Raw genomic sequence first — 13,818 nt, 5'->3', positions numbered from 1 at the left:
GTACCCCGCCTAGCACGGGTGAACCACCCAATCAAAAATCTATTAGGGAAAGACCAGACATAGCCATTAAGAAAATTAACAAGGAAATCTCGGCAGGACGCGTGGCTGGCCCGTTCGCGTCGCCACCAATACCTGATCTCCACATCTCCCCATTGGGAATAGTCCCTAAGAAGGCGCCCGGGGAATTCAGGCTCATACACAATCTCTCCCACCCGATAGGCAGGTCAGTCAATGATGGAATACCCCAGGAGCTGTGCACGGTGAAATATGCCTCATTCGATCAGGCGGTGAAGTTGGTAAGGCAATTTGGCAAGGGGGCGTTAATGGCGAAATGTGACATTGAATCAGCATTTCGCCTACTCCCAGTTCACCCGCAGGACTATAAATGGTTGGGTTTCAGATTCAATGAGGCATATTTCATCGACAAGGCCATGCCGATGGGTTGCTCCGTGGCATGCGCCGCGTTTGAGACCTTTAGCACATTCCTGGACTGGGCCCTGCGCTTTAGGACAGGCCTTCCAGGGGTCTCGCATTATCTGGATGACTTTCTCTTCGTGGCTGGGGCTCGCAGTTCCGAGTGCGCAGGCCTTATGCGGGCCTTCTCAGCTCTCGCAGAGGAGTTAGGGGTACCATTGGCTGCAGAAAAAACCGAAGGGCCCGTCTCACGCCTTACGTACTTAGGCATAGAACTGGACACGGTCGCACAAACCTCACGCCTGCCGTCTGAAAAACTACTCGCCCTCAAAGAGACCATTAGGCAACTCATTCCCCTTAAAAAGCTTACCCTTAGACAAATGCAATCACTGCTAGGGCACCTCAACTTTGCTTGCAGGGTTATTTCACCTGGTCGCCCATTCTGCCGGCGCTTAGCTAGGCTCACGGTAGGCCTAACCAAACCCTTTCATAGGAAGCGCCTCCCCCGCGGGGTCAAGGCCGACCTTGAATCCTGGCTGATGTTTCTGGAGAACTACAACGGGGTGTCATTATGGCAGGACACCATGTTGCTGCGGGCTGATTTCCAAGTGCAATCCGATGCGGCAGGTGCTTTAGGTTTCGGGGTCTACTTCAGAGGTAAATGGTGCTCGCAGCGTTGGCCGGCCAGGTGGCAGGGTACAGACATCACACGCGACTTAACATTCTTAGAATTTTTTCCTATAGTAGTAGCCGTACATCTATGGTCCGAAGATTTCAGGAACCGACGGGTCTGCTTCAGAACCGACAACCAGGCGGTGGTCAGCGTCCTATCTCGGCAATCCACGCGGTCGATGAGGGTGTCCTCCCTCCTACGCCACTTCGTGTTACTCAGTTTGCAGTTGAATATGCATTTTTCTGCCAAATTTGTGCCAGGGGTCAATAATAATATCGCAGATGCTCTGTCTCGCTTCCAGATGGATCGCTTCCGATCGTTGGCACCGGAGGCAAGCCAGTCACCGGAGCCGTTCCCGGAACATCTATGGAACCTTGGGAGCGAGAGATCCTAAAGGGAGTATTAGCTTCCGTTGCCCCGTCTACACTGAGCTCGTATAAACGGGCTTGGTCAGACTTCACTAAGTTCAGGCAGAGACAGACCTCTGCTTCCCTTCGGGCCCCACCTTCCCCGGAGGAGGTCATGCAGTATGTAGTGCACTTGAGGAACCTGGGGCGCGCACCAAAGACTCTTAACATTCACACAGCAGCCATCACATTCTTTTCAAAATCACTCTATTTTACAGACCCGTGTGACAATTTCCATTTGCGTAGGGCTATGGAGGGCTGGCGCAGGCTCCAGCCGCCTGCCAGCGACCCCAGGCGACCCATTACCTTTGACATGTTGGCTCAGGTACACAGGCAGCTGAGGTCCCTCTGTTGGTCCAAATTTGAGGCGCGCCTTTTCTCCGCTGCCTTTTCTATAGCGTACTTTGGAGCGCTAAGAGTGGGCGAGGTAGTATGCGAGGACTCCCCCCAGGGCATCACAGGCGGCATTCTCATGCAGGACGTGTCACTGGTTGACTCCCAAATGCAGGTGCTCATACGGTGTTCCAAAACGGACCAGAGGGGAAGGGGCGCGACTATTAAGCTCCCCGCCACTGGTTCCCCAGGTCCATGTCCGGTTAAAGATACCAGACGGTTTCTTTATCTCCGGCCCCCCGGCCCAGGCCCATTGCTGATCCACCAGGATGGCGCTAGGCTCACCCGCCACCAATTTACCAGGGTTTTGCGCAAGGCCATTGCCTCCTGCGGCTATAATCCCAATGAATTCTCTGCACACTCTTTTAGGATTGGCGCGGCTACGTCAGCCATGCATTTGGGCCTTTCATCCGAAAGAATTCAGGACTTGGGGAGGTGGAAATCGAATGCGTACAAAAGGTATATTCGTACGTAGTGTCGACACGGTGGCTTGGCTGATCCCTGGTTGTCATTCTTGAATTTCAGGTTCTCGGATCGTGCGGGTCTGGATAGCCGGGCATAGCATAGTCCATTGGGCTCGTGAAAGGGCCATCGAGGTGGGTCTAGGGAACAGGCTGGGCCTTCCAGAATTCGTCCAGGTGTCTTGGATTGCGAGGAGAGGCATGCTGTGGGACGAGTTGCTGCCGGCAATACAAGATCGGGCTGCTTCACTCGGCTACCCTGACCTACTGGTGGTCCAGCTTGGGGAGAATGACCTTGCCTATCGCAATGCCGTGGACTTAAAATTACAAATATTCAGAGACTTTGATACCCTTTTGGACACTTGCCCGAGGATGACGCTGCTTTGGTCCTCCTTGCTTGAGAGACGCAGTTGGCGCGATGGACGTTGCCCTATCGCCCTGAACAGAGCCAGACGGCTCCTGAATTCCTTTGTGATCCGCAGAGTCCTGTCTTTGAATGGACGTGCCATTTCGCATCCAACTTTAAAACAGAGTGAAGCAGCCCTTTATCGTTATGATGGTGTTCATCTGTCGCCCAGAGGGAATGATGTCTGGCTTGAGAACGTAATAATGGGCATCAAAGACTGGTTACGTGTTAGAGAATTTAATTAGGTGAATAAGAGAGGAGGATCACGGCCCCTTAAACAGTATATGAAGTCCCTAAAATAATCCAATTAATCTCAAATTATTGGTTAAGGCATGAGAGCGGATTGGCGGCGAGCCCAGGGGGGGGCTCGAGTGGCGGTTAGGCGTTGGAAATTTGCATAACAATAGAAGGAGGAGGGGCAGATTACGTCAACGGCTGCCCAAATTGGGAGAAGTAATTCCGTTAAAGGATTCCGGGGGCGTCGCTTGGTCCTGAGCCTGGAGTTGCCTGGGCCGTAGGGCACGCCCCTTCGGTGGCCACAGGAGGAGCTCTAGTAGATCTACATCGCGGGGCTCCTTTCTGGTGGTTAACTTCTCAAGGACTCCAACACACGGGTTGGAGTCGGATATAGTCTGTTAGGTTCCAACGCCTAAGCCAATTCCGCTCAACATGCTTATCAATAAAGTTGTGGCCTTAACCACCCAATTAAATCTTAATCTCTGTGTCATGAGTCTTGATTATGTGGGAAGGAGGGACATTGCCACACAAAGCCGCTTCCGCGCCTGCGACGGAAGCGGCGTTGTGGGCCGACCGACTGCACCACCGCGTAGGGGCTGCGAGTTCAGCCCCTACGCGATGGTGGCTTCCCGCCTGCGTCATCCCCGACCAGCCAATGAGAATGGTCGGGGCGGAGCCGGCCGTTTTAAAGCTCCCCGCAGGCGGGAAGCCGACCTCTTTTCTCCCTTGTTCGCCGGAGCGAACAGTTCACCCGCCCACCCACCCCTTAAAAAGAGGTAAGGGGACGCTGCTATGGACGGGAGTCGGTTGCCTGGTTAGTCAGCGGGCCGGGTAGGACTTTTCCCATACTGGGCTAGCCATGATGGGTTTTTCGCCTACCCCGTAGCATGTCGTCACAACTTAGGTTAGGCGGTTAGGCGTTGGAAATTTGCATAACAATAGAAGGAGGAGGGGCAGATTACGTCAACGGCTGCCCAAATTGGGAGAAGTAATTCCGTTAAAGGATTCCGGGGGCGTCGCTTGGTCCTGAGCCTGGAGTTGCCTGGGCCGTAGGGCACGCCCCTTCGGTGGCCACAGGAGGAGCTCTAGTAGATCTACATCGCGGGGCTCCTTTCTGGTGGTTAACTTCTCAAGGACTCCAACACACGGGTTGGAGTCGGATATAGTCTGTTAGGTTCCAACGCCTAAGCCAATTCCGCTCAACATGCTTATCAATAAAGTTGTGGCCTTAACCACCCAATTAAATCTTAATCTCTGTGTCATGAGTCTTGATTATGTGGGAAGGAGGGACATTGCCACACAAAGACATCTCATCAATCCAGGGGCTTCTGCTCACAATGAGGACTCCAGGGTGACCTGCCACCAAAAGAAGCAAAAGTTCCGGATACTGGCAAGCCAGCAACCACCAAAACTTTCCGTCTTATTGCTATTTAGTTTTAGTTAATGAGAATGAAATCATTTTAACTAAAATCAAATGCACACTTATGCTGCAAATCATGTGTGATGTGCAGTCTGGGGCTTTGCAAAGTTTCATGCAGAATCTGCTTAGTGTGCAGATTATTTCCTGAATTCTATCTCCCTTGCCCCACCCTCCAGCACTGGGAGCTTTCAGAACAGAACTGCTCCAGAGGAAGAACTAAGGAGATGGCTTTTCCACCTGCCTTGCCCCCCCCCCACTTCAGCCCTGAGAGCCTTTCCAAGACCATGACTCTGAAAACAGCAGAAGCAGCTGGGAAGAGAGGTGTTTAGGGATTAAAAAAAAACACCTTGCAGATTAATGAAGAAATTGGATGTTACAGACTTACGGGGAGCACATGCAAAAGTGGCCCAGACTGGGAACAGAGACATTTACTCAACTCTGCTCTCAGTCACAGAAGCGCCACTGTGCTCTTTTGCATAGCTTGCTTGCCCAGAGAACAATTGTGCCTTTGCATAAAGATGCTCCACAGAGGAAAAGCTGAGGCTCAAAACATGTCAGGACTCTTCCATAGAAATTGCTTCACACCTTTTGGGATGCTTCCCTTCCTGAAGTCGGTCGTGCCCTTGCTGATGATTTCCCAGAAGCATCTGGCCAGCCATTTGGTGGAAACAGAAATCATATCTAGATGTACCTAAAGCTCTCTGTGTGCCTGCTATGACACAGCCCAGTTAGTGTTCCAGCATCTCTCTGGCATGGTTTCAAAATGACTGCACCTCAGAGGATAACAGAGGATACAGCAACATAAATAAATACATTGCTGTTGTGCAGTTAATCTTCCATTATTTTGTTGCCTTAATTCTTTTGAAGGCCTGTTGAGATGTACTCAAGGATGCACCAAGCAATCTTTATGGGCCCATTCTTAGCCAAGCACTTCTGAGATAGTAAATAGACCCATCCATTTCTAAGATAAATAAAGTAAGATGAACGTGGAGAAGAGAGGGGTTTGGCAGCGCCGTGTCAGTTCCATTACTTAGTCGAGGGCTTCAGCTATTCAGAAAAGCATAGAGTGAAAACGGGCATCTTAAACCCTGCAGGTTTAACCTGTAGCCTCTCCCAATGTGCTGGGATTCAGATCTTGAGCTGCCAAGCCCACTTAAAATGCAACAAATTCAATGCTTTCCATTCCTTTGCTGTCTCTGTGATCCCTGTGGTTTGCTCCTTTCCCCCACTCCCAAAAGTTAAGTCTCGAGTCAAACTGAGAGGCTCCCACTTTATTAAGAGTATTCTTGTTTAAAATCCCTCTTGCAGTCTACAAGTGCAGTTACACAAAAGCAAAAGCCTGTAATGCAAACTGCAGAAACATATATGTTCCATTAAGTTTGGCTCCTTGCCGCGCTCGTCTTCAGGAATACTCTAAGGCTTTGGGGTGTTTTATTTTCCCTGTAAAGGGACACAGCTCATTTGGTAATGCTTGCCCACTTTGTCCCCATAGTTTATGAGATTTTATTAAATACTGAAGTTTATCCACTTGACAAGAGCTGATTTCTCTGGGCCCCTTTCATTTCCCAACGCTGGTGAAATTAACAAGGTTTCTTTTGTTATGAAAGGTTCCCCTTATTATCGCATATAAGTACCCCCCCCCAACTTTTCTAGTTAAAATATAGAGTTTGGAATATACTCACTGTATAAGAAATACGACCCGGTGTATAAGGCGACCCCCGACTTTTGAGAAGATTTTCCTGGGTTAAAAAGTAGTCTTATACGCAGGGGTGTTTTATCCCACTTCAACATCAGTACAGTATTAGGTTTCTTAGAACAAATCCAAAACCGTGTTGGAAGGATGAAAAAAGTTTATAGGCCCTACGCAAAATTTACTGAAATATATTATTGCTTATAGCATTCCAAGAGCCCAAGCCAGAGAGTTGCACACATGCTATTCACCTGCACATTCATTGTGCACAGCTCTCACAGTGTCAATAACTTGCTCTAGAGGGAGACTGTTTTATTCAGTTCTGCCTCTCGAGAGTTGGCTGTCCTGCTACACTTCAGTCTTCATGGAAACAATTATAGACAACAAACAGACAAGGAGCCCACTGGATGAAGTATAAAAGAATCCAGGTTTAATAACAAAGAGACATTCTCCAGAGACTGAGCAAAGTAAAACATAGCTGGAAACGGAAGGTATTTGCATTGCTTTATCTCCTCGGGAATCTATATCTATACTATTCCGCTCTACACAAACATATATCTATCTGTTTAGCAATAGGTGCAGACCTCTCTGTCTTCCTACTGGTAGGCTCATATGAGATATGAGATCCTCCCTTGGAGGATACAAAGAGTCATGTACAAATCTCGATTTGCTAATGTTCCTGTGTGTTCTCTTTGACTCAGCAAGTGAGCCAGCTGTTTGCCACCAATTTTGCTGAGTTGTCTGAATCCCAAGGAGTCTAGTTATGAAAGCCTTTTATACTGCAAGAGTAGAGCAGTACACGTGGAGCCTGCAATAAAATATAGCAATGAGGAGCACTCCTGTTCTTGGTTCCCGCCAGCCAGGCATGCCCTTTTCCAGGATGCTCCATTCCACTCCCCCTCAGTCTTCTGTTTCCTCTCCATTACTCAGCCAGCAATCCATGGATGCCGAGGGCACCCCGTCCTCAATTGGCTGTTTTTAAGAGTCTGCCCCCCTTTTATTTGGTACTTCTACAAATCTTGGTGTTTTCCCTAAGCTGGGTGGCACTTGCATGGGTAATGCTGTTTCACTATCTAAGAATTGAGAGAATATCCAGCATTCAGTTTTCAATAACAGCCAGCCATCTTGGTTAGCCACACAAATAAGTCATGCAGATGATGACCTGCTGCACCTTTCCTTCTCCTTTGCATCTGCGATACACAGGTACACTCTCTTAATCTTTAAACGAATGGTTCAATTCAACTATCAAAGGTAATAGGCATTGGTGACTCTGTCCTCCAATAGGTTGTCTTAATTCTTAATGAATGAATGAATTAAACCACGGTCAATCGCCACATCTGAATTCCATATTATATGTTTTCTAGTGGCACCATCTTAGAATTGTGCTAATATTTTGCTTCTCTTTATACCGCTCCTACCTTTGTGGTGAATACCGGACAGAAAGTAATGGGGAGGAACTAATTTAATTTGAGCAGTGATGACCATTGAATGAAGTTGTTCTGACTGAACCTTGATTCTCCAGGTAGTGTCAAAACAGGAAGTTTTGTTGTGATTTCAAACCTGTCATAAACCCAAATTGCTGTGACAATGTCTGAAGTCTAGAAGGGATGTTGCTATGTATTTATCTCCATTTCTGTACAACTACCCTGACACAGAAAAAACATTTCAGAAAGATATGCCTTAAACACATGGACACAGATGAGCTGCGTGAATCTTGTTTTTACTGCTTATTTCTCTGTTCTTCTATGATTGTGACTATGACTGAAACATTATTTTACAATATTGGACTTGCTTTGATCCATGCTCTACTGGGTCTTCTCAAGCCACGATTGAGATCTACTTAGGTGTGCCTGAAGCCAAACTTAGAAAAGTTGTTTTGCCATCTCTTGAAAATATCTCAGGCACTTGCCTAATTGGCTTTGTATGTTTGCTTTAGGTGAAATCTGGTGACAATCTGTGTAGAACCACCACCTTGAGACCTTTTGATATTTATCTTGAGCAGACTTAGAAATCAGGTAAGTGGGGAGAGCTAAAAATGAAGCCCACCCGTTGAATGATGCAAATCCCATTTCAAGCTTCCCAAACTCACATTGGGGCTTACACCCTGCAGAGGTATTACTCAAAGTTCCATGCAACTCAGGAGAGGTCCCAACTGTAGTTGTCATTTACAGCTGAAGATCATGGAGGGTTGAAATCCTGCATGACCTCCTGGCTACAGCTGGCAGACAGCTCTGCATGACTAAGGAGAGGCCTCATGGAGAAACCAGCTGCTTCATTCAATGTAGCAATTCATAAGCAGAACATCCCCTCACTTTTTCTGCTTTCTGTCTGCTCAAAGCCACATATGTTAGGAAAGAGCTTGCTCCTCACCCTTCTCCACAAATTCCAGGCCTATCCCTTTTCCCCGCTTCAGCCCTTTCACTTTCTAGGCTTGAAGAAGCTAGATCTGACCTTTGTTTGTTTACATCACTGCTGCTTAACAAGATGGCAAGCGATGAGGCAGCAACAAGGTCAGTGTGTTGCCAGACACACCGGAGAAGCCAATATAGTGCTCCAGTTGGTGTCACCATAGCAACCTGGCCAACACATTGCCTCCTCTGTGCTAAGCAGAAGCAGTGTGGCCAACCTGAGGTCAGGTGATTGGCAGCGACCCACTCTAACAATGCTAGATTCACGGTGCTTCAGATCTTTGGCCGTTCTGACTTTCTCAGAGGAAGAGTGGAGTAAACATACTAGGGTTGCCAACCCCTTCACTTTTTGGGCATTCCAAAGCACCCTCTAATCCAGGCATAGGCAAACTTGGCTCTCCATGTTTTGGGACTACAACTCCCATCATCCCTGACCACTGGTCCTGTTAGCTAGGGATGATGGGAGCTGTAGCCCCAAAACATATGGAGGGCCTATGCCCAATCCCTAATCCTATTTTAGGGAAGGCTATTGACCACAACACTACCTTATTCAAAACTCATTCCTGTTTGGTGACTATCTAGGTGCATCAACATTACAACTTTTAATTGACACTTTCTTCTTCTTTTACAGGCATAACTTTCCAGGAAGAGCCTTGCATAACTGTGGCTTGTTGCAAATTTCTTGTTTTGGAATCCTAATCCATTTACAGAATGCCATCTGAATAGAATTGAAACTGGTTTAAAGGTATACGGTAGAAGTTTCATTAGAATCTGCACTGGACAGGAAGTTATATGTTTGACTCAGCAAGCATGTGTGTAGTGTGTGTGTGTGTGATTTTTACAGTGGTCAACATATTTTGTGCCTAGTAGTTTACCCTTTAATCAGCATGACTCTATCAATGAGTCATGATTTGTTCTCTCTGTGAAAGCTCAGACATGATGACAACACTACACTGCGTTGTGGAGTAGCAGACAGGTGTATCTGTGATGCATCTTTGATGGGTTTATGCAAATCTGTGGCTACCCACCTGCCACAGAACATGCCAAGTGCAAAGCAGGAATCTGAGCCTGCAACTTTTGAGAACAAGATTTATGAAGTCCCGCAGGCCTGCATCTGTTTATCATCTCCTTTGTCCCAAAGAGCTGTAGGAAATTATTCGATCTCCAACTTCTTATAATTATGGTGTATGAAAGCACAATTAGCATCCAGATCCTACTACGAGGGAACACAATAAATCTGTCCTCATCTTTTTGTCTGAATAAAATAAATGTATGTTTGATTCTGCCTTTCGTTGGCACTTAAGCTTGTAAAAGGCCCTGAATCTAGGGAGAACAATGATGTAGAAAGGCACAGTGATTAATACAAATTCAATGGGAGTTCCTTTGTATTATATATTTTCTAAACTGTGAGCCAACTGGGCACCAGCTTGTTAGTTTTTACTTTCTACAAAGCAGCTCTGAAATTTCATGTGCTGCAAAATGATTAATAATAATCATCCTGTCATCATTCTATTTTTTTTCTCCTTCTGTGAGGTGCAGATTGTTTGAACCTTATTATTGTTTATCTTTCAATTCTTGAGTTCCCAGATAGCCTCCTCATGGAGCTGCTTGTTTTTTTACTGCATGTTGGATCAAGTTGCTATGGTTACTCCATGCCATTAGAGAAGGGAGTGCTTATTTCTTATCAGTACAACTTTGGGGGAAGTCAAATTTGGTATATACCCTGAATGAAATATATTAAGCGAGAGACAATTGAGGCTGTGAGTTGCTGGCTTCTGACTTGGCAACATGAATAATAGCTGCTCACTGGATAATTAGAAATATCTGCTGCCTGGATTCACCCTTCAGATTTGTATTTGAAACTATGACATTAACCACTAATCAGCATTGCAAGTAAAACACACACACAACAACAACCATAAAACCTCATGCTGAAATCCATTTAACCTGAGTGGGAATTTGCTGGTATACTTTAGAATATACTGTAGAGCATTTGGTGTCCAGCTGCCACTTTGAAATTTGAATACAGTCGTACCTTGGATCTCGAATGCCTTGGTACATGGGCGTTTTGGCTTCCAAATGCCGCAAACCTGGAAGTGAGTGTTCCAGCCTGCGAACGTTCTTTAGAACCCAAACGTCTGACGGGGCTTCCGCAGCTTCCGATTGGCACTTCCAAGGTACGACTGTACTGATTCAAATGTTGATTTGATCCCAGGCATGGACATTTTTGTCCTGATCCATAGGGCCAAAGGAGGACCTGTGTGAGGAGTCTGATGAAGGGACACCCCATTTCTTCTTAAACCTCAGAGACCACAACACAATGACTTGCATTTGCCTCTAAGAAATTTGAAGAGTATAGATCAACAAATAACCAATTTAAAAAACTGTAACAATCAAGCTTGCGTCTATATGACAAAACCCTCACTTTTTATTCCTTTATAATACACTTCACGAAACAGTGTCTCTTTGCTTTTTTTTTTACTAAGCTGTTATGATTTTCAGAGGCTTGGAACAATATAAAACACTGGGCATGTGCCCAACCAATTTCAGTCTCCCCCAAGACTCAAGCAATTGTAAATCAATAGTATTAAAAATATTGTAATGTCCAGCTAGGGGACTGTTCCAAAACCATTTTAATATTTGTACCACAACATATCCACTTCAGATTTGGAGCAAATGATTAAAAAAAGAGAGAGAGCTATGTTGTTTACCACATCACGATTTAGCTTTGGGCATGGACCACAAGATTTGCACTGATGCAACTCAAACAGACCTGTCAAAGAGGCTGGATCTGTCTTTGTGGCTTAATGACATCAGTTTGACAGAGGTTAATGGGACTGCATGCGTTACTTAACTGGTTTTCAGTAATATTTAGCATGAAAGAACCAAATGGTTTGCAGCAGTTGTGACAAACACTTGAAGCAATGGCACACAGCCCCATTTCCCTGGATGATTAGTTTGGTTGGGATTAGCAAGCCAAAAATTCTCTTTTATTAGCTAAAAGCAGAGATGAATAAGAGAACATGGGCATATACTGAAGGTGTATGAAAACCTGCTGGATGAGCTCACTGGGCATAAATCCAGAGAGAGATTTGTGCTTTCAATATGACATAAACATCTTCCCAGGAAGAATCTGTATGACCTGAAATGTGTTGGATGTAGATTCTGGCTGCATCTTAGATCTGTTTTCCGTAGTATGCAAGCCAAAACACAGCCATTTTTTGAAATTTACCCTTTTCTGAGCTTTGCAATACGGTTCTCCAACCAAGTAATTTTTCTTTATATTAAAAATGCATATACTTGGCTTAAGTGTCCATGAGATTGCACATATTAGCAAAAATAACACAAACATGATTTTCAAAAAAATGTGTATTTTAAGTTAAACCACATACAAATTTGTATATTGTGAGAAATTTGCACTGAAATGCTGATGAATTTTCATGAGGACTTTAAACAAAATCACAAATGGAGGTAAAAATGTGGAGGACTGAACTTAAGATGGAGAAAAATGAGAAATCAAAATGGACTGATTCACCCATCCTTGGCTGCAATCACACTTATGTGAGAGTAAGCCCTATTGAACTCAGTAAGACTTATGCCATCTTTTATAAAAAATCCCAAGGCAGTTTACAGCTGTGAAAAAACACAGCAAACCATGCATTAAGACAAGATAAGTAGAAGCACATCAGGATTCATAAAAATATTAAAATATAACAATAACCATAATAGGCAATCAGTCTCTCAAGGTTGGGTTTCCTAAGACATGGAAAAACTAGGAAATATATATATTAGGGAGTAGCCAACTAAATAGTTTGGCCAGTCCAAGAATATTTATTTCTAGTAAACTTGCTCACCCTTTCCTCTTACTCATAGCTGCCAAGTTTTCCCCTTTCTAGCGAGGAAACCTATTCAGCATAAGGGAAAATCCCTTAAAAAAGGGATAACTTGGCAGCTATGCTCTTACTGCATACACCGTGTGCCCCCCAAAATTATTCCAGAGGGATGGGGACCCTGGAAGAGATTTAGGGGTCACACGGGGAAAGGAGAGGGTAGCTGAGTTCCATAGTGCAGTTAAAACCAGTACTTTAACTGTTTAGTTCGATACCAACAGGTTTTTTTAAAAAATAATAATAATATGAATATTCACAATTCAAAGTCCCCTCAGGAAATATATCTCCTACTCCTGAAAGTACAGCTTTCAACCTGAAAACTGAATAGGTGAACATTTGCTACAAGCCCAATATACAGTACCAGTATTGGCACTGTGACTCCTTCTATAGTTAATAGTGCCATGATAAATTATGTACTATGCTTCCCTTTTAACTGCCAGCTTTGCTTTCTTCTGAAACAAAAGTTCTTCAAACATGTCAAAGGCACTTGTCCTCCTTCAGGACAAGATCATGGCAAGTTTGAAGTTTGAAAAGAATCTATTTCTGAGTTATCGAAGTGCAAATATAGTTCTTTAATAAGAGTTTCTAGCATGAGGGAAGGAATCTTTCACCTTCTCAGTTACACAAGCATATGATAGCATGAAATCGAGGATGGGAATTAAGAGTGAGGAAAATGTTTAAGGAAGTTCAGGCAAGTAGAGGAAAATGTTCAAAAACACATGCCATGGATTGGGTGGTGGTACAAATTTTGAGATGCTTAGAAATTGAGAACTTCATAAATTCTTATATTTATTTTCCTAATCTGTCCCCCTCAGACCCATTGTGTGGACCAGAACTTAGCTATTCAATGGATTTCACACATCTCCACATGTTTTGGCAGTTCATGGCAGTTATTGATAGGCAAATTTTGAGAGAAAATGTATGTTTGAAAATGTATTTTATGAGGAAAATATACACTGAAACATGTACTTTGAGAGAAAATGCACATTTACATGTGCACTAAATTGATATTTAAATATTATTTTGATAATATTTCAGATTAATGTAGAAATGGGATAGAATGTTGGGTAAGAGCAGGTGACAGAGACACAGACCAGAAATAGAAAGTTCCTCCCATGCTTGATGAGTTTTTGTATGTGTGTGATGATACCCTACTGATGTCATCAAAAGACTCCCTGTGAATCAACTATGCAGCCTAGAATAGGTGTGAGGAAACTCTGGTCGTCTAGGTATTGCTGAACTACAACTCCCATCATTCCTTGTCACTGGCCATGCTTGCCAAGGCTGACAGGAGTTGTAGCTTAGCAAAATCTGGAGGGCCAAATGTTCCTTACACCTGGCCCAGAATATGTCCTCAAATACTCTGTGACTGACACAGAGGGTGTTCCTGGGAGAAGTGATAAAGAGAGAAAATGATGA

At 44.8% G+C, this 13,818-nt stretch overlaps 1 long non-coding RNA gene across 1 annotated transcript; it reads left to right on the top strand.

Moving 5' to 3' along the window:
- The first annotated feature begins 6,463 nt into the window (after nucleotides 1–6,463).
- Nucleotides 6,464–10,970, top strand: LOC132592111 (uncharacterized). The gene is made up of 3 exons (XR_009557542.2): nucleotides 6,464–6,592; nucleotides 8,038–8,116; nucleotides 9,141–10,970. It is a non-coding gene; the product is annotated as an uncharacterized LOC132592111 (long non-coding RNA).
- The last annotated feature ends 2,848 nt before the right edge of the window (nucleotides 10,971–13,818 follow it).

The sequence above is a fragment of the Zootoca vivipara genome, chromosome 5 (genome assembly GCF_965207765.1).
Source record: "Zootoca vivipara chromosome 5, rZooViv2.hap1.1, whole genome shotgun sequence".
In the NCBI taxonomy this organism is placed as follows: domain Eukaryota; kingdom Metazoa; phylum Chordata; class Lepidosauria; order Squamata; family Lacertidae; genus Zootoca; species Zootoca vivipara.
Note: the sequence above shows the minus strand (reverse complement) of the source record. Positions and strands in the feature narration are given on the sequence as shown.